Here is an 18,842-nt window from a genome sequence, read left to right as displayed (position 1 = left end):
AGGACGTGCACCAGTGAGGACGTTCCCCCGGTGAGGACGTGCACCGGTGAGGACGTGCCCCCCGGTGAGGACGTGCTCCCGGTGAGGACGTGCACCGTTGAGGACGTGCCCTGGTAAGGACGTGCACCGGTGAGGACGTGCCCCCGGTGAGGACGTGCCCTGGTAAGGACGTGCACCGGTGAGGACGTGCCCCGGTGAGGACGTGCACCGTTGAGGACGTGCCCTGGTAAGGACGTGCACCGGTGAGGACGTGCCCCCGGTGAGGACGTGCCCTGGTAAGGACGTGCACCGGTGAGGACGTGCCCCGGTGAGGACGTGCACCGTTGAGGACGTGCCCTGGTAAGGACGTGCACCGGTGAGGACGTGCCACCGCTGAGGACGTGCCCCCGGTGAGGACGTGCCACCGGTGAGGACGTGCCCCCGGTGAGGACGTGCCCCCGGTGAGGACGTGCTCCCGATGAGGACGTGCCCCCGGTGAGGACGTGCACCGGTGAGGACGTGCACCGGTGAGGACGTGCCACCGGTGAGGACGTGCCACCGCTGAGGACGTGCCCCCGGTGAGGACGTGCCACCGGTGAGGACGTGCACCGGTGAGGACGTGCCACCGGTGAGGACGTGCCACCGCTGAGGACGTGCCACCGGTGAGGACGTGCCACCGGTGAGGACGTGCACCGGTGAGGACGTGCCACCGGTGAGGACGTGCTTCTTCCTCATCACCACCTAAGTACACGTCCCAAGGTGTTTAATGAAAGTATTATAGAAGCATACGCTGTAATAAATTTCCCTCTGTCATTCCATATCTGTCATTCCATACCTGTCATTCCATATCTGTCATTCCATATCTGTCATTCCATATCTGTCATTCCATACCTGTCATTCCATATCTGTCATTCCATATCTGTCATTCCATATCTGTCATTCCATATCTGTCATTCCATATCTGTCATTCCATACCTGTCATTCCATATCTGTCATTCCATATCTGTCATTCCATATCTGTCATTCCATATCTGTCATTCCATATCTGTCATTCCATATCTGTCATTCCATATCTGTCATTCCATATCTGTCATTCCATATCTGTCATTCCATACCTGTCATTCCATATCTGTCATTCCATACCTGTCATTCCATATCTGTCATTCCATATCTGTCATTCCATATCTGTCATTCCATATCTGTTATTCATAAGGTGTTAAGCGCCCCGCCTCCAGGTGTAGAGTGATGCCCTCAGAGAATAGTCAACATAGATGTGTCACCCATGACCCGGCGAGACTGACAGCTGACAACTGACAGCTGACAACTGACAACTGACAGCTGACAACTGACAGCTGACAGCTGACAACTGACAACTGACAGCTGACAGCTGACAACTGACAACTGACAGCTGACAACTGACAGCTGACAACTGACAGCTGACAACTGACAACTGACAGCTGACAACTCGAGGAAATTACAAACATCTTGTATGTTGTAGGTGCTCAAGATTCACTACCTGGAACAAAAAGTTCCAAGTAGCACGGGCTATGGCGAGCCCGTAGTGGACTTAACATCTTGTAGTGTCCTGGTCACCTCGTAGACAATCCACACTTTCCTTCTACGATATCCTAGAACAATGCCGGCTATCTTAGCTGGCACCCGTTATCTAGTTATCTTGAACGTAGATGATATCAGTTTTAGCATATGAGTGTTTTGGGTAGATGAGAGAGAGGTTTTGGCATCTACCTTCCTAGACTTAATGGTAGAAGAGTCGGGATGTAGGTTATCTTGAGGTTATCTTGAGATGATTTCGGGGCTTAACGTCCCCGCGGCCCGGTCCTCGACCAGGCCTCCTTTTTGTTACACACCCCCAGGAAGCAGTCCGTAGCAGCTGTCTAACTCCCAGGTACCTATTTACTGCTAGGTAACAAGGGCATCAGGGTGAAAGAAACTCTGCCCATTTGTTTCCGCCTCAGCCGGGGATCGAACCCTGGCCCTTTAAGAATACAAACCCCAAGCGCTGTCCACTCAGCTGTCAGGCCCCTGCTTTGGACGAGTGAGGTACCAAAGGTACCTCTGGCATGAGGTACCAAGAATTGAAGGGCGACTTACCAGCATCTTGGTAAGGCATTCACGAAGCACTTACGCAAGCACTTACGAACGTGTACATCTTTCCTCAATCTTTGACGGCTTTGGTTACATTTATTAAACAGTTTACAAGCATGAAAACTTGCCACTCAACTGTTGTTATTGTTATAAACAGCCTCCTGGTGCTTCTGAGCTCATGAACTGTTTAATAATTGTAAACAAAGCCGCCAAAGATTGAAAAAAGATGTACAGGTTCGTAAGTACTTGCGTAACTGCTTCGTGAATCCGGGACTAATTAGACACTATAACAGCATCTTGATAAAATAAAGGAGGTACAGAGAGGGGTACGATAAGACAGCGCCGCCCCCATGCTAAGATACCCCCTTCTTAACCCCCCCCCCCTTTAACTGATAACATGCTCCATACTACCCCCCCCCCCTCATCCTCATCCTCCTCCCCTCCTCATCATCTGGTGACTGATTCATCACCTCCAGACACGCGTTGATTGCTGAGAGGTGTTGCTTCTTGCAGGGTCTACAGCGATGTCTTAGCTACATCTTGTTATACGTTCAACTACTGGGAACACAAAGTTGCAAGTAGCACGGGCTATGGTGAGCCCGTAGTGGACTTACTTGGCACAGGAGCGGGGCAAGTAGCCCGGGCTATGGTGAGCCCGTAGTGGACTTACCTGGCACAGGAGCGGGCCAAGTAGCACGGGCTATGGTGAGCCCGTAGTGGACTTACCTGGCACAGGAGCGGGGCAAGTAGCACGGGCTATGGTGAGCCCGTAGTGGACTTACCTGGCACAGGAGCGGGTCAAGTAGCACGGGCTATGGTGAGCCCGTAGTGGACTTACCTGGCACAGGAGCGGGTCAAGTAGCACGGGCTATGGTGAGCCCGTAGTGGACTTACCTTGCACAGGAGCGGGGCAAGTCTCACGGGCTATGGTGAGCCCGTAGTGGACTTACCTGGCACAGGAGCGGGGCAAGTAGCCCGGGCTATGGTGAGCCCGTAGTGGACTTACCTGGCACAGGAGCGGGGCAAGTAGCACGGGCTATGGTGAGCCCGTAGTGGACTTACCCGGCACAGGAGACGTTGGCCACATGCCTGTCATAAGCATGACTGTCATAAAGCCTATACAGGAGCACAACTCTACCTTCCCTAGTCACTATACACCTTTTCTTCTCACCATACGTGACTCGGGCGCCATATTTAATTTAGTTTATGGTGTCATTAGCATATTATTTCATGAGTGTGTAAATGTGATTTTTTTACACGTCAAGAAAAGATGGAACTAAATGGTACACTAACGTCACTAACGTCGTTGTGTCACGTGACGCGTCTAAAACAGTTGGGCACGGTGACATTATGGCGAACTAGGATTGGTCCATATTTGAAAGTACTAGCCAATCAGCGTGTAGCTCAATGGTGCAATAAAAGAATCCGTGCAACGGGAATTGGCTTCCAGTAGCACGCGAATTAGGACAGCGCAACTGTCGCTCTCAAACTGTCTAAAATGTCCGTATAGTTGACGCCAAACTGGTCCAAGATTGACGCCAAACTGGTCCAAGATTGACGGCAAACTGGTCCAAGATTGACGGCAAACTGGTCCAAGATTGACGGCAAACTGGTCCAAGATTGACGGCAAACTGGTCCAAGATTGACGGCAAACTGGTCCAAGATTGACGGCAAACTGGTTCAAGACATAATATTATTCCTTACTGTACACAAGATTGTACGCGGTGTGGCCCGCGGTGTGGCCCGCGGTGTGGCCCGCGGTGTGGCCCGCGGTGTGGCTCACGGTGTGGCCCGCGATGTGGCCCGCGATGAGGACGGACCAGGAAGGTCTGCCTCTGGTTGAAGTCGAGACGTCTCTGGCGTGCTAGCGGATGGACCAGGAGCTGGAGTGTGACCGCCGTCACGTACTGGAGGAGACAGGTGACCTCGCTGGCAGGACAAGAGGCACCGTGGCACTCGTATTGTGAATCCTGATCCCTTCCAAGTCACGGCTTGGCGCTTTCCCCCCTGAGAATTCCCTTCCTTCCTTCCTCCTGCCCTTCCTCCTAACACACCTGCCTTTCCTCCTAACACACCTGCCTTTCCTCCTAACACACCTGCCTTTCCTCCTAACACACCTGCCTTTCCTCCTAACACACCTGCCCTTCCTCCTAACACACCTGCTGTCACCCTAACACACCTGCTGTCACCCTAGCACACCTGCTTTCACACACCTGCTGTAACACTAACACACCTGCTGTCACACCTAACACACCTGCTGTAACACTAACACACCTGCTGTCACCCTAACACACCTGCTGTCACCCTAACACACCTGCTGTAACACTAACACACCTGCTGTCACACCTAACACACCTGCTGTAACACTAACACACCTGCTGTCACACCTAACACACCTGCTGTAACACTAACACACCTGCTGTCACACCTAACACACCTGCTGTAACACTAACACACCTGCTGTCACACCTAACACACCTGCTGTAACACTAACACACCTGCTGTCACACCTAACACACCTGCTGTCACACCTAACACACCTGTTGTAACACTAACACACCTGCTGTCACACCTAACACACCTGCTGTAACACTAACACACCTGCTGTCACCCTAACACACCTGCTGTCACACCTAACACACCTGCTGTAACACTAACACACCTGCTGTAACACTAACACACCTGCTGTCACACCTAACACACCTGCTGTCACACCTAACACACCTGCTGTCACACCTAACACACCTGCTGTAACACTAACACACCTGCTGTCACACCTAACACACCTGCTGTCACCCTAACACACCTGCTGTAACACTAACACACCTGCTGTCACACCTAACACACCTGCTGTAATCCAAGCACCACCAAATATGACACTTCCTCTGGCACATAGGAAGCTGAACCTTGATGCGCTGACCAAGGTAGGTCGAGATTGTTACGTTCATGGCCGGGCGAGACCAGCACATATTAGACGCTTGACACACATAGAGTGGCAGAGAGAGTATATAATGATGACTGTGCTGGTAACCATGACAACCGTGACGGCTTGAAAACTTAACTGATTGAGATATACTCCGCTCTAGAGCATATATAAGTTTTTTGTTCTCTCTCTTTTTTTGTGTGAGTGGGTAAGAATGTCGCGCCTGAGAGAGGCGGGAAGTTTTGTGTCTGTGGACAAGATTATGAGAAAATATATTTTGTTCATCTTGTATCTTAACACACAGCTGACTCCCGCCGCCCCGTGGTTAGCGGCGCGCGGGTTGACTTGGTCATGCTCTCTGAGGGGCCTGTTGGTCATGCTCTCTGAGTGGTTTGTTGGTCATGCTCTCTGAGTGGTTTGTTGGTCATGCTCTCTGAGGGGCCTGTTGGTCATGCTCTCTGAGTGGTTTGTTGGTCATGCTCTCTGAGTGGTTTGTTGGTCATGCTCTCTGAGTGGTTTGTTGGTCATGCTCTCTGAGTGGTTTGTTGGTCATGCTCTCTGAGTGGTTTGTTGGTCATCCTCTCTGAGTGGCCTGTTGGTCATGCTCTCTGAGGGGCCTGTTGGTCATGCTCTCTGAGGGGCCTGTTGGTCATGCTCTCTGAGGGGCCTGTTGGTCATGCTCTCTGAGGGGCCTGTTGGTCATGCTCTCTGAGGGGCCTGTTGGTCATGCTCTCTGAGTGGCCTGTTGGTCATGCTCTCTGAGGGTCCTGTTGGTCATGCTCTCTGAGGGGCCTGTTGGTCATGCTCTCTGAGTGGCCTGTTGGTCATGCTCTCTGAGGGGCCTGTTGGTCATGCTCTCTGAGGGGCCTGTTGGTCATGCTCTCTGAGGGGCCTGTTGGTCATGCTCTCTGAGGGGCCTGTTGGTCATGCTCTCTGAGGGGCCTGTTGGTCATGCTCTCTGAGGGGCCTGTTGGTCATGCTCTCTGAGGGGCCTGTTGGTCATGCTCTCTGAGGGGCCTGTTGGTCATGCTCTCTGATTGGTTCGTTGGTCATGCTCTCTGAGTGGTTCGTTGGTCATGCTCTCTGAGTGGTCTGTTGGTCATGCTCTCTGAGTGGTTCGTTGGTCATGCTCTCTGAGTGGTTCGTTGGTCATGCTCTCTGAGTGGTTCATTGATCATGCTCTCTGAGGGGCCTGTTGGTCATGCTCTCTGAGTGGTCTGTTGGTCATGCTCTCTGAGTGGTTCGTTGGTCATGCTCTCTGAGTGGTTCGTTGGTCATGCTCTCTGAGTGGTTCGTTGGTCATGCTCTCTGAGGGGCCTGTTGGTCATGCTCTCTGAGCGGTTCGTTGGTCATGCTCTCTGAGTGGTTCGTTGGTCATGCTCTCTGAGTGGTTCGTTGGTCATGCTCTCTGAGTGGTTCGTTGGTCATGCTCTCTGAGTGGTTCGTTGGTCATGCTCTCTGAGTGGTTCGTTGGTCATGCTCTCTGAGTGGTTCGTTGGTCATGCTCTCTGAGTGGTTCGTTGGTCATGCTCTCTGAGTGGTTCGTTGGTCATGCTCTCTGAGTGGTTCGTTGGTCATGCTCTCTGAGTGGCCTGTTGGTCATGCTCTCTGAGTGGCCTGTTGGTCATGCTCTCTGAGTGGTTTGTTGGTCATGCTCTCTGAGTGGTCCGTTGGTCGTGCTCTCTAAGGGGCCTGTAGATCATGCTCTCTGAGTGGCCAGCAAGTCATGCTCTCTGAGTGGCCAGCAAGTCATGCTCACTGAGTGGCCAGCAAGTCATGCTCACCGAGTGGCCAGCAAATCATCCTCTCTGAGTGGCCAGCAAGTCGATCATGCTCACTGAGTGGCCAGCAAATCATCCTCTCTGAGTGGCCAGCAAGTCATGCTCACTGAGTGGCCAGCAAATCATCCTCTCTGAGTGGCCAGCAAGTCATGCTCTCTGAGTGGCCAGCAAGTCATGCTCACTGAGTGGCCAGCAAGTCATGCTCTCTGAGTGGCCAGCAAATCATGCTCACTGAGTGGCCAGCAAATCATGCTCACTGAGTGGCCAGCATGTCATGCTCTCTGAGTGGCCAGCAAGTCATGCTCTCTGAGTGGCCAGCAAGTTTGGTGACACTGATAGCAACTGAGTTTGTTGATAAATTTATTTGATGAGCATTTGTTCGTTTCTGCCTGTCAAAATGATGCCATGTTTGCAATAGTGCCACGGAATGCCACGGTGCCACGGTGTTACGGTGCCACGGTGCCGCGGGATGCCACGGTGCCACGGTGCCACGGGATGTAGGTACAGTGTCTTCCTGTGCAGTAGACACTGTAGGTTTACCTCCTAACTTTAGGAAATCATTCATTGTTGACAAGTATATATTTTTGTCATCTGTCAATACACAGAAAGAACGCGGAGCGATAGTTAGAAGTTTAGAATGTTATTGATGTCTCACTGATAACTTGGTATTGACTTCCTGGTGACCTAGTGTTGACTTCCTGGTGGCCTAGTGTTGACTTCCTGGTGACCTAGTATTGACTTCCTGGTGGCCTAGTATTGACTTCCTGGTGGCCTAGTATTGACTTCCTGGTGGCCTAGTATTGACTTCCTGGTGGCCTAGTATTGACTTCCTGGTGGCCTAGTATTGACTTCCTGGTGACCTAGTATTGACTTCCTGGTGACCTAGTATTGACTTCCTGGTGGCCTAATACTGACAGCCTGGTGTTCACCAATCTATACTTATCATTCTTCGTATGATATTAGAAAGAACTTTTTTAGTGTCAGAGTGGTTGACAAATGGAATGCATTAGGCAGTGATGTGGTGGAGGCTGACTCCATACACAGTTTCAAGTGTAGATATGACAGAGTCCAATAGGCTCAGGAACCTGTACACCTTTTGATTGACAGTTGAGAGACGGGACCAAAGAGCCAAAGCTCAACCCCCGCAAGCACAATTAGGTGAGTACACACACACGCACCCCCCCCCCACACACACACACACATACACACACACACACACACACACACACACACACACACACACACACACACACACACACACACACACACATACACACACACACACACACACACACACACACACACACACACACACACACACACATACACACACACACACACACACACAGCTCAACCCCCGGGATCCAAGAGTCAATGCTCGATCCTGCAAGCACATATAGGTGAGTACATATAGGTGAGTACACACACACACACACATTACAACTGTTACAACTGTTCCTGTTACAACTGTAACAGGAAACGACCTGTCCTGGTACAGTTCACTAACGAAGAGGCAGTGGATTACATACTGCATCACAAACACCTACTCAGAGGTAGCGAAAATTACTACAACGTATTTATTGACAAATTCATGACGAAGGAGGAACAGATTGCCCACAGAGCAAGCAAACAACAGTACGACTCTTCCCATTTGAGCGCAGCTACACACCCCAGTGCTAAACCACCCCATGCTAACCAGCTCACACGTGCTTCTCAGGTCACCCCTTCCCCAAATCAGCCGCCCCTGCTTATCTCCCCAGCACATCCCTTGACCCCTCTGACCCCACTGGAGTCAAATTCATCCCACATTCCAAGGACCCCCTCATCACCTCAGCCCCCAAAACCCGTCCAGCCCTCATCCCCTCAACCCCCAAAACCCACCCAGCTCTCATCCCCTCAACCCCCAAAACCCATCCAGACCTCATCCCCTCAACCCCAAGAACCCACCCAGACCTCATCCCCTCAACACCCAAAGCCTACCCAGCCCTCACCCCTCCTCATCCCCTCTCCTTCCATGTGACCCCCCACCCTTGCGAGGGAGGTGGGAGGTCCCCCCCACCCCCTCTATCCTTCCCCCTCCCAACCTCTCAACCTCTATCTGTCTCCCAACCTTACGCTATCTCCCAACCCCTCTATGCCCTCCCTAATCTTCAGACCCAGTATGCCCTTCCTACTCCAGACCTACCTACCCAGGCCCTACCCCAGACCCTCCTACCTACCTTCCTAGAAGCCCAGCCCCCAGTAGCCCCCCAAGCACTCTTTCTGAACACCCCCCTCCTGAACTCTTTCACCCCCCATACACCCCCCGGACCCCCCCCAGACACCCCCCGGATCCCCCGGACATCCCCCGGACCCTCCCCGCCCCCAGTCATCCCCCAGACACCCCCCAGATCCCCTCTGCCCCCAGTCACCCCCCAGACATCCCCCAGATCCCCCCAGACCCCCAGAGAAAGGGAGAACTCTGGTACAAGAGTTTCCATGAAGAATCTCAAGGTTTGGTACACCAATGCTGATGGGGTATCTAATAAAGCAGAAGAGATAAAGGAAAGAGTGAGTGAAGCAGATCCTGACATAGTTGCAATTGTGGAAACTAAAATTAATGACATGATCTCAGATGCAATCTTTCCTGAAGGGTACCAGGTGATACGAAAAGAGAGGACACAGAGACAGGGAGGGGGAGTAGCACTCCTAATAAAGCGGAAATGGAAGTTTGAAGACCTGGGAAATCGAGTTACCAATGAGTGCACAAGCTTCATACATGGAACTCTGACAGTAGATGGGAGGAAGATTGTGATCCTGGTAATCTACAATCCCCCACCAAACAGTAGAAGACCCAGGCAGGAGTATGATGACAACAACAAAGCATGTATAGATGAACTGCAGAAGGCAGCAACACTACCCCACAGAATGAGGGCGAAGCTGCTGATCATGAGGGACCTAAATCATGGAGAGATAAATTGGGAATCAAGGAATCCCCATGGAGGGGACGAAACGTGGGGAGCAAAATTAGTAGATGTTATAGACAGGAATTTCCTGACACAACATGTGAAGGAAGACACAAGGGAAAGAGGAGGAGATGCACCGAGCCTATTAGACCTGATTTTCACCCAGAACGTAGAAGATATCGAGAATTTAGAGCATGAAATACCTCTAGGGGTCAGTGATCATTGTGTCCTAGTCTTTGACTACATGATGGAATTCAAACTTATGACCATGGGACAAGAGATCTGGGAAAGGAGAGCTGACTACAGGAAAGGGGACTATATGAGGATAAGGGACTATCTGGGTGAAGTGCAGTGGGAGGAAGAAATTAGAGGAAAAACAGTCCAAGATATGATGGACCTAGTCATACAGAAATGCCAGGAGGCCGAAGAGAGATTTATACCAACGGTAAAGGGAAAAAATAAGAAGGAATATAATAACCCATGGTTTAATAGACAGTGTCAGGAAGCAAAAATGGCCAGCAGACGGGAGTGGAGGAAGTACAGAAGACAAAGAACAGAGGACAACAGAAGCAGATACAACAGAGCTAGGAACGATTACATTAACATAAGACGAACATCGGAAAGGGACTATGAGAACGATATTGCAATCAAAGCGAAAAAACAACCTAAGTTACTACACAGTCATATAAGAAGAAAAATGTCGGTGAACGACCAAGTGACAAGACTAAGGAAGACAGAGGGGGCATATACTGAAAGTGACAAGGAAATCTGCGAGGCACTGAATGCCAGTTTCCATGGAGTGTTCACTACCGAGCCTGAGCAGCTCCCATTGTTGGAAGGGGTTACCCTAGATGAAAGACTATCAGATATAGAGGTGACAGCAGAGGAGGTAATGAAACAGTTGACAACTCTAGATGCAACTAAAGCAGTTGGACCAGACAAAGTATCACCGTGGATACTAAAAGAAGCAGCACAGGCCCTCAGCGTGCCTCTGGCAATGATCTTTAATGAGTCACTTATGTCAGGAGAATTGCCCAGTTGCTGGAAGAAGGCAAATGTCGTGCCGATCTTCAAGAAAGGAGATAGGGAGGAGGCACTTAACTACAGACCTGTATCACTGACAAGCATCCCCTGTAAAATACTGGAAAGAATAATTAGGCTGCGACTGGTTGCACACCTGGAGAACATTAGGTTTGTGAACAAACATCAACATGGGTTCTGGACAGGGAAATCGTGCCTAACAAACCTTCTGGAATTCTATGATAAAATAACGAGGATAAGACAGGACAGAGATGGTTGGGCAGACTGCATATTTCTGGACTGCCAAAAAGCCTTTGATACAGTACCGCACATGAGACTGCTGTTCAAGCTCGAGAGGCAGGCGGGGGTGGGGGGAAAGGTCCTAGAATGGATAAGGAACTACCTAACAGGAAGGAGCCAAAGAGTTACGGTAAGGGGCGAGAAGTCGGACTGGCGAACAGTAACAAGTGGAGTACCACAAGGATCGGTGCTGGGACCAATTCTATTTCTTGTATATGTTAACGACATGTTTACAGGCGTAGAGTCCTACATGTCGATGTTTGCGGATGATGCAAAGTTGATGAGAAGAGTTGTGACAGATGAGGATTGCAGGATCCTCCAAGAGGACCTGAACAGATTGCAGAGATGGTCAGAGAAATGGCTACTAGAATTCAACACGAGCAAATGTAAAGTTATGGAAATGGGACTAGGAGATAGGAGACCAAAGGGACAGTACACAATGAAGGGGAACAGCCTACCTGTAACGACGCGTGAAAGAGACCTGGGGGTGGACGTAACACCTAATCTATCTCCTGAGGCACATATTAATAGGATAACGACAGCAGCGTACTCTACACTGGCAAAAGTTAGAACATCATTCAGAAACCTAAGTAAGGAGGCATTTAGGGCGCTTTACACTGCCTACGTAAGGCCAGTCTTAGAGTATGCCGCCTCATCATGGAGTCCCCATCTGAAGAAGCATATAATGAAACTGGAAAAGGTTCAGAGGTTTGCAACGAGACTCGTCCCAGAGCTACGAGGGATGGGGTATGAAGAGCGCCTGAGGGAACTGTGCCTTACGACACTAGAAAGAAGAAGGGAGAGGGGGGACATGATAGGAACGTATAAGATACTCAGAGGAATTGACAGAGTGGACATAGACGAAATGTTCACACGGAGTAGTAACAGAACGAGAGGACATGGATGGAAGCTTGAAACTCAGATGAGTCACAGAGATGTTAGGAAGTTTTCTTTTAGCGTGAGAGTAGTGGGGAAATGGAATGCACTTGGGGAACAGGTTGTGGAAGCAAATACTATTCATAATTTTAAAACCAGGTATGATAGGGAAATAGGACAGGAGTCATTGCTGTAAACAACCGATGCTCGAAAGGCGGGATCCAAGAGTCAATGCTCGATCCTGCAGACACAACTAGGTGAGTACAACTAGGTGAGTACACACACACACACACACACACACACACACACACACACACACACACACACACACACACACACACACACACACACACACACACACACACACAGAGACAGGGAGGACACAGGGAGACACACAGAGGACACAGAGACAGGGAGGGGGAGTAGCACTCCTAATAAAGCGGAAATGGAAGTTTGAAGACCTGGGAAATCGAGTTACCAATGAGTGCACAAGCTTCATACATGGAACTCTGACAGTAGATGGGAGGAAGATTGTGATCCTGGTAATCTACAATCCCCCACCAAACAGTAGAAGACCCAGGCAGGAGTATGATGACAACAACAAAGCATGTATAGATGAACTGCAGAAGGCAGCAACACTAGCCCACAGAATGAGAGCGAAGCTGCTGATCATGGGGGACCTAAATCATGGAGAGATAAATTGGGAATCAAGGAATCCCCATGGAGGGGACGAAACGTGGGGAGCAAAATTAGTAGATGTTATAGACAGGAATTTCCTGACACAACATGTGAAGGAAGACACAAGGGAAAGAGGAGGAGACGCACCGAGCCTATTAGACCTGATTTTCACCCAGAACGTAGAAGATATCGAGAATTTAGAGCATGAAATACCTCTAGGGGCCAGTGACCATTGTGTCCTAGTCTTTGACTACATGATGGAATTCAAACTTATGACCATGGGTCAAGAGATCTGGGAAAGGAGAGCTGACTACAGGAAAGGGGACTATATGAGGATAAGGGACTATCTGGGTGAAGTGCAGTGGGAGGAAGAAATTAGAGGAAAAACAGTCCAAGATATGATGGACCTAGTCATACAGAAATGCCAGGAGGCCGAAGAGAGATTTATACCAACGGTAAAGGGAAAAAATAAGAAGGAATATAATAACCCATGGTTTAATAGACAGTGTCAGGAAGCAAAAATGGCCAGCAGACGGGAGTGGAGGAAGTACAGAAGACAAAGAACAGAGGACAACAGAAGCAGATACAACAGAGCTAGGAACGATTACATTAACATAAGACGAACATCGGAAAGGGACTATGAGAACGATATTGCAATCAAAGCGAAAAAACAACCCAAGTTACTACACAGTCATATAAGAAGAAAAATGTCGGTGAACGACCAAGTGACAAGACTAAGGAAGACAGAGGGGGCATATACTGAAAGTGACAAGGAAATCTGCGAGGCACTGAATGCCAGTTTCCATGGAGTGTTCACTACCGAGCCTGAGCAGCTCCCATTGTTGGAAGGGGTTACCCTAGATGAAAGACTATCAGATATAGAGGTGACAGCAGAGGAGGTAATGAAACAGTTGACAACTCTAGATGCAACTAAAGCAGTTGGACCAGACAAAGTATCACCGTGGATACTAAAAGAAGCAGCACAGGCCCTCAGCGTGCCTCTGGCAATGATCTTTAATGAGTCACTTATGTCAGGAGAATTGCCCAGTTGCTGGAAGAAGGCAAATGTCGTGCCGATCTTCAAGAAAGGAGATAGGGAGGAGGCACTTAACTACAGACCTGTATCACTGACAAGCATCCCCTGTAAAATACTGGAAAGAATAATTAGGCTGCGACTGGTTGCACACCTGGAGAACATTAGGTTTTTGAACAAACATCAACATGGGTTCTGGACAGGGAAATCGTGCCTAACAAACCTTCTGGAATTCTATGATAAAATAACGAGGATAAGACAGGACAGAGATGGTTGGGCAGACTGCATATTTCTGGACTGCCAAAAAGCCTTTGATACAGTACCGCACATGAGACTGCTGTTCAAGCTCGAGAGGCAGGCGGGGGTGGGGGGAAAGGTCCTAGAATGGATAAGGAACTACCTAACAGGAAGGAGCCAAAGAGTTACGGTAAGGGGCGAGAAGTCGGACTGGCGAACAGTAACAAGTGGAGTACCACAAGGATCGGTGCTGGGACCAATTCTATTTCTTGTATATGTTAACGACATGTTTACAGGCGTAGAGTCCTACATGTCGATGTTTGCGGATGATGCAAAGTTGATGAGAAGAGTTGTGACAGATGAGGATTGCAGGATCCTCCAAGAGGACCTGAACAGATTGCAGAGATGGTCAGAGAAATGGCTACTAGAATTCAACACGAGCAAATGTAAAGTTATGGAAATGGGACTAGGAGATAGGAGACCAAAGGGACAGTACACAATGAAGGGGAACAGCCTACCTGTAACGACGCGTGAAAGAGACCTGGGGGTGGACGTAACACCTAATCTATCTCCTGAGGCACATATTAATAGGATAACGACAGCAGCGTACTCTACACTGGCAAAAGTTAGAACATCATTCAGAACCTAAGTAAGGAGGCATTTAGGGCGCTTTACACTGCCTACGTAAGGCCAGTCTTAGAGTATGCCGCCTCATCATGGAGTCCCCATCTGAAGAAACATATAATGAAACTGGAAAAGGTTCAGAGGTTTGCAACGAGACTCGTCCCAGAGCTACGAGGGATGGGGTATGAAGAGCGCCTGAGGGAATTGTGCCTTACGACACTAGAAAGAAGAAGGGAGAGGGGGGACATGATAGGAACGTATAAGATACTCAGAGGAATTGACAGAGTGGACATAGACGAAATGTTCACACGGAATAGTAACAGAACGAGAGGGACATGGATGGAAGCTTGAAACTCAGATGAGTCACAGAGATGTTAGGAAGTTTTCTTTTAGCGTGAGAGTAGTGGGGAAATGGAATGCACTTCAGGAACAGGTTGTGGAAGCAAATACTATTCATAATTTTAAAACCAGGTATGATAGGGAAATAGGACAGGAGTCATTGCTGTAAACAACCGATGCTCGAAAGGCGGGATCCAAGAGTCAATGCTCGATCCTGCAGACACAACTAGGTGAGTACAACTAGGTGAGTACACACACACAGACACACAGACACACACACAGACACACAGACACACACACACACACACACACACACACACACACACACACACACACACACACACACATACACACACACACACACACACACACACACACACACACACACACACACACACATACACCACTCAGCGCCACAAACTGTGGAGACGTCATAAGGATTCAGAGAAGGCATAAAAATGACAGCTTGCCTAATTGTGCCACCAGAGGAGCTCCCTGAAACGTGACTTGGAGCCGGAGACCAGATCTTAAACAGTAAACAAACTCACCACCCCTCCCCCTCCCCCTCCCCCCCTCCTCCCCCCCCCTGGTTGCATCTCCAACTACTTGCAACAAGTTTAGCAGTCCCCGTGGCGCAGTGGTAAAACACTCGCTCGGCGCTTCGCAAGCGCTTTGGCCTGGGTTCGTATCCTGGCCGGGGAGGATAAGCCAGTACGCTGGAAAGGAGGACGCTCCCTTTGGCGCTGGAAGGGTTCCAGCACGCTCCTTTTGGCGCTGGAAGGGAGATGAGGATCTGGGATGGGACGGAGGAAGGAATTGATTCCCAACCACTTGGACCATCGGGAATCGAACGCTGACCTGCAAGAAGCGAGGCCGTCCCTGTATCGAACATTCCAAGTGATGTTTCGCTAACCACTTGTTAACAATACCCAGAGCAGAGTTCTAATGGCTGTAAGTTGATTAATGAAGATTAAACGACCCAAGAGGTGGCACGGGCATGAATAGCCCGTAAATGGTGGCCCTTTTGAGCCATTACCAGTATCAATAGCTGATACTGGAGTTCTGTGGAGGTGCGACTGCACCCTGCGTGACGGGAGATGTCTCCCGTCTCACTTACGAACCTACAGGCCCATCATAACTTACCAGTCTCCTATGTTTCCATTTACGGGATATTCATGCCCGTGCCACCTCTTGGGGTAGCTTAATCTTCATCAATCGTATTTCCGTGATGACTCGAGCAGTATAGTGTATGTATCGTCATGTTCTCAAAGGTGCTAGACTGTAATTTGGTACTAGTTGGCTGGGTTTGTTTAATATATAATTCCTCGACCATGTCCAGTCTTCTAGTATGGCTGACCAGACCACACACTAGAATGTGAAGGACGACGACGTTTCGGTCCGTCCTGGACCATTCTCAAGTCGATTGTGTCACACAATCGACTTGAGAATGGTCCAGGATGGACCGAAACGTCGTTCTAGTATGGCTGTATTTGTCGATCACGTTGGTGGTGTTTGTATATTATTAACTCACTCTTGTAGTGACCCCTACCGATACTAACCAGAAGATTTAATTGATAATATACTGTACGAGCAAGAAAACCACCAACCTGTCCAACCTGTCAATCTGTCATGATATTCCCTCCTGACACCAAACCAAACTCCTGGAAACGGACAAATGTCATCTATGCCTCCACATGCCCCACTCGGGGACTGTCAGCCCCAACGATATCAATATATAGGCAAGACAACAACGTCTCTTTTTTCAAGGCGCCTAACACTGCACAAAGAGCAAGGCCCTATCAGGCATTATACAGTCACTACACATTACCAGATCACCACCAGAGATGTCCTGACAAACAACACCAAAATAATGTTTGCATGTTACTATTAATAAGATGAATACCAGGAGCCAGATTCACGAAACAGTTACGCAAGCACTTACGAACCTGTACATCTTTTCTCAATCTTTGGCGGCTTTGTTTACAATTATTAAACAGTTAATGAGCTCCGAAGCACCAGGAGGCTGTTTATAACAATAACAACAGTTGATTGGGAAGTTTTCATGCTTGTAAACTGTTTAATAAATGTAACCAAAGCCGTCAAAGATTGAGGAAAGACGTACACGTTCGTAAGTACTTGCGTAACTGCTTCGTGAATCCAGGTCCAGTGCTGTATGTTGAATTAGTATCGGCATGTCAGGATCAATGCCTCTCTCTCTACTATATACGGACATGAGTCTGCCATGAAGATGGTGTCACTACTCTGCTAGTTCCTCAAAGCTACTATAAGCTAAGTCATTCTTCCCTGAGCTTACAGTCTCTGACGTAACCTGTGAGTCATGGGTTCCTTAAGTCGTACACCTTGTTCACGGCTTTCCTGAGATCTGGGCAGCCTCAGGGATCACTAAGCTGGACCAGGGATCACTGGTCCTCCGGAACGACTTAGGCTCCTTAAAACCCACGATTTCGGGTTTTAGGGGGACATCAGGGAACTAGAAGCTGTTCATTATATCCTTGTTCAGCACCCTGTGAAGCACCTGTACAGGACCTGTACAGCACCTGTGAAGCACCTGTGCAGCACCTGTGCAGCACCTGTGCAGCACCTGTGAAGCACCTGTACAGCACCTGTGCAGCACCCTGTGAAGCACCTGTACAGCACCTGTGCAGCACCTGTGAAGCACCTGTACAGCACCTGTGCAGCACCTGTGCAGCACCTGTGAAGCACCTGTACAGCACCTGTGCAGCACCTGTACAGCACCTGTGAAACACCTATTTTGAGAGAGAAGCTGTTTATTCTACCACGGACATGGCCATACATCTATGCAGCACTAACCAACATATCAACACCCTCATCTGTGTTACATACACAGTGTGAGAGAGCTGGTACACTCCACAGCGAACTATGGAACACTCAGCCATAGAAGGTAACGGAACTGCTCCTTACAATGCTCACCAACCACCTCGTCCTCTTACAAATTACGTCGCTTTTCGCTCGTATGCGCTACGGCCAAAAATCGCCGTATTGGAATTTAAACAAATATGGAAAGTAATTTTCCACTTGAAATGGACCCCAGGTAGCAATTTTGGGGTCCTCTGGCAGGTTAGGAAAGCAGGGAATTCTCCTAAGGCTTCCAAAGTCATATAAAACGGTTAATTTATAGTGTCCTTTCCTAACCTAACAGGCCTAAGCCAGAGGACCCAAAACAGAAAACGGGACAGTACGTCACTTTCGCGAGCCGCTTCCATTTTTCTAGTACAACGATTTTTAGCCTTAGTGCGCATACGAAAAGCGACGTAATTAGCAAGAGGACATACATACATTTACGCCTGTGATATATTGACAGGGTTAGAGATTTGCGGACACAGCCAAAAAGAAAACGGCATTTGGAGCCGTAACTGCAACAATTTCCGATTCTCTGCCAGTAAACCTTGATTGTGGGCGTCTTGTCTGCGACACGACTCTGTCAATCCTGCGCTCTCAGCAGCGCTCATCTCTGAGAGGTCTGCGTGCTGTCACCTCTGAGAGAGGTCCGCGTGCTGTCACCTCTGAGAGAGATCCGCGGGCTCTCACCTCTTAGACAGGTCCGCGGGCTCTCACCTCTGAGGAGAAATCCGCGGGCTCTCACCTCTGAGAGAAATCCGCGTGCTCTCACCTCTGAGAGAGATCCGCGGGCTCTCACCTCTGAGAGAGATCCGCGTGCTCTCACCTCTGAGAGAGGTCCGCGTGCTCTCACCTCTGAGAGAGGTCCGGGTGCTCTCACCTCTGAGAGAGGTCCGCGTGCTCTCACCTCTGAGAGAGGTCCGCGTGCTCTCACCTCTGAGAGAGATCCGCGTGCTCTCACCTCTGAGAGAGGTCCGCGTGCTCTCACCTCTGAGAGAGGTCCGCGTGCTCTCACCTCTGAGAGAGGTCCGCGTTCTCTCACCTCTGAGAGAGGTCTGCGTGCTCTCACCTCTGAGAGAGGTCTGCGTGCTCTCACCTCTGAGAGAGTCCGCGTGCTCTCA

The 18,842-nt window shown here is 49.6% G+C and overlaps 1 long non-coding RNA gene across 2 annotated transcripts in view; it reads left to right on the top strand.

Moving 5' to 3' along the window:
- The window catches only part of LOC123756455 (uncharacterized), a 76,331-nt gene that overhangs the window by 55,928 nt on the left and 1,561 nt on the right, over window positions 1-18,842 (top strand). Inside the window, exon 3 of one of the 2 annotated variants that reach the window (XR_011229617.1) lies at window positions 2,599-2,930. The exons of the other annotated variant lie outside the window; for it this stretch is intronic. This is a non-coding gene — a long non-coding RNA (uncharacterized lncRNA). Of the gene's footprint in view, window positions 1-2,598; window positions 2,931-18,842 lie in introns of those variants that run through there. 2 annotated transcript variants of the gene reach the window in all.

Source organism: Procambarus clarkii, chromosome 25 (genome assembly GCF_040958095.1).
Source record: "Procambarus clarkii isolate CNS0578487 chromosome 25, FALCON_Pclarkii_2.0, whole genome shotgun sequence".
Taxonomy (NCBI): Eukaryota; Metazoa; Arthropoda; class Malacostraca; order Decapoda; family Cambaridae; genus Procambarus; species Procambarus clarkii.
The sequence above is the reverse complement of the archived record's forward strand: the minus strand, read 5'-3'. Positions and strand labels throughout refer to the sequence as shown.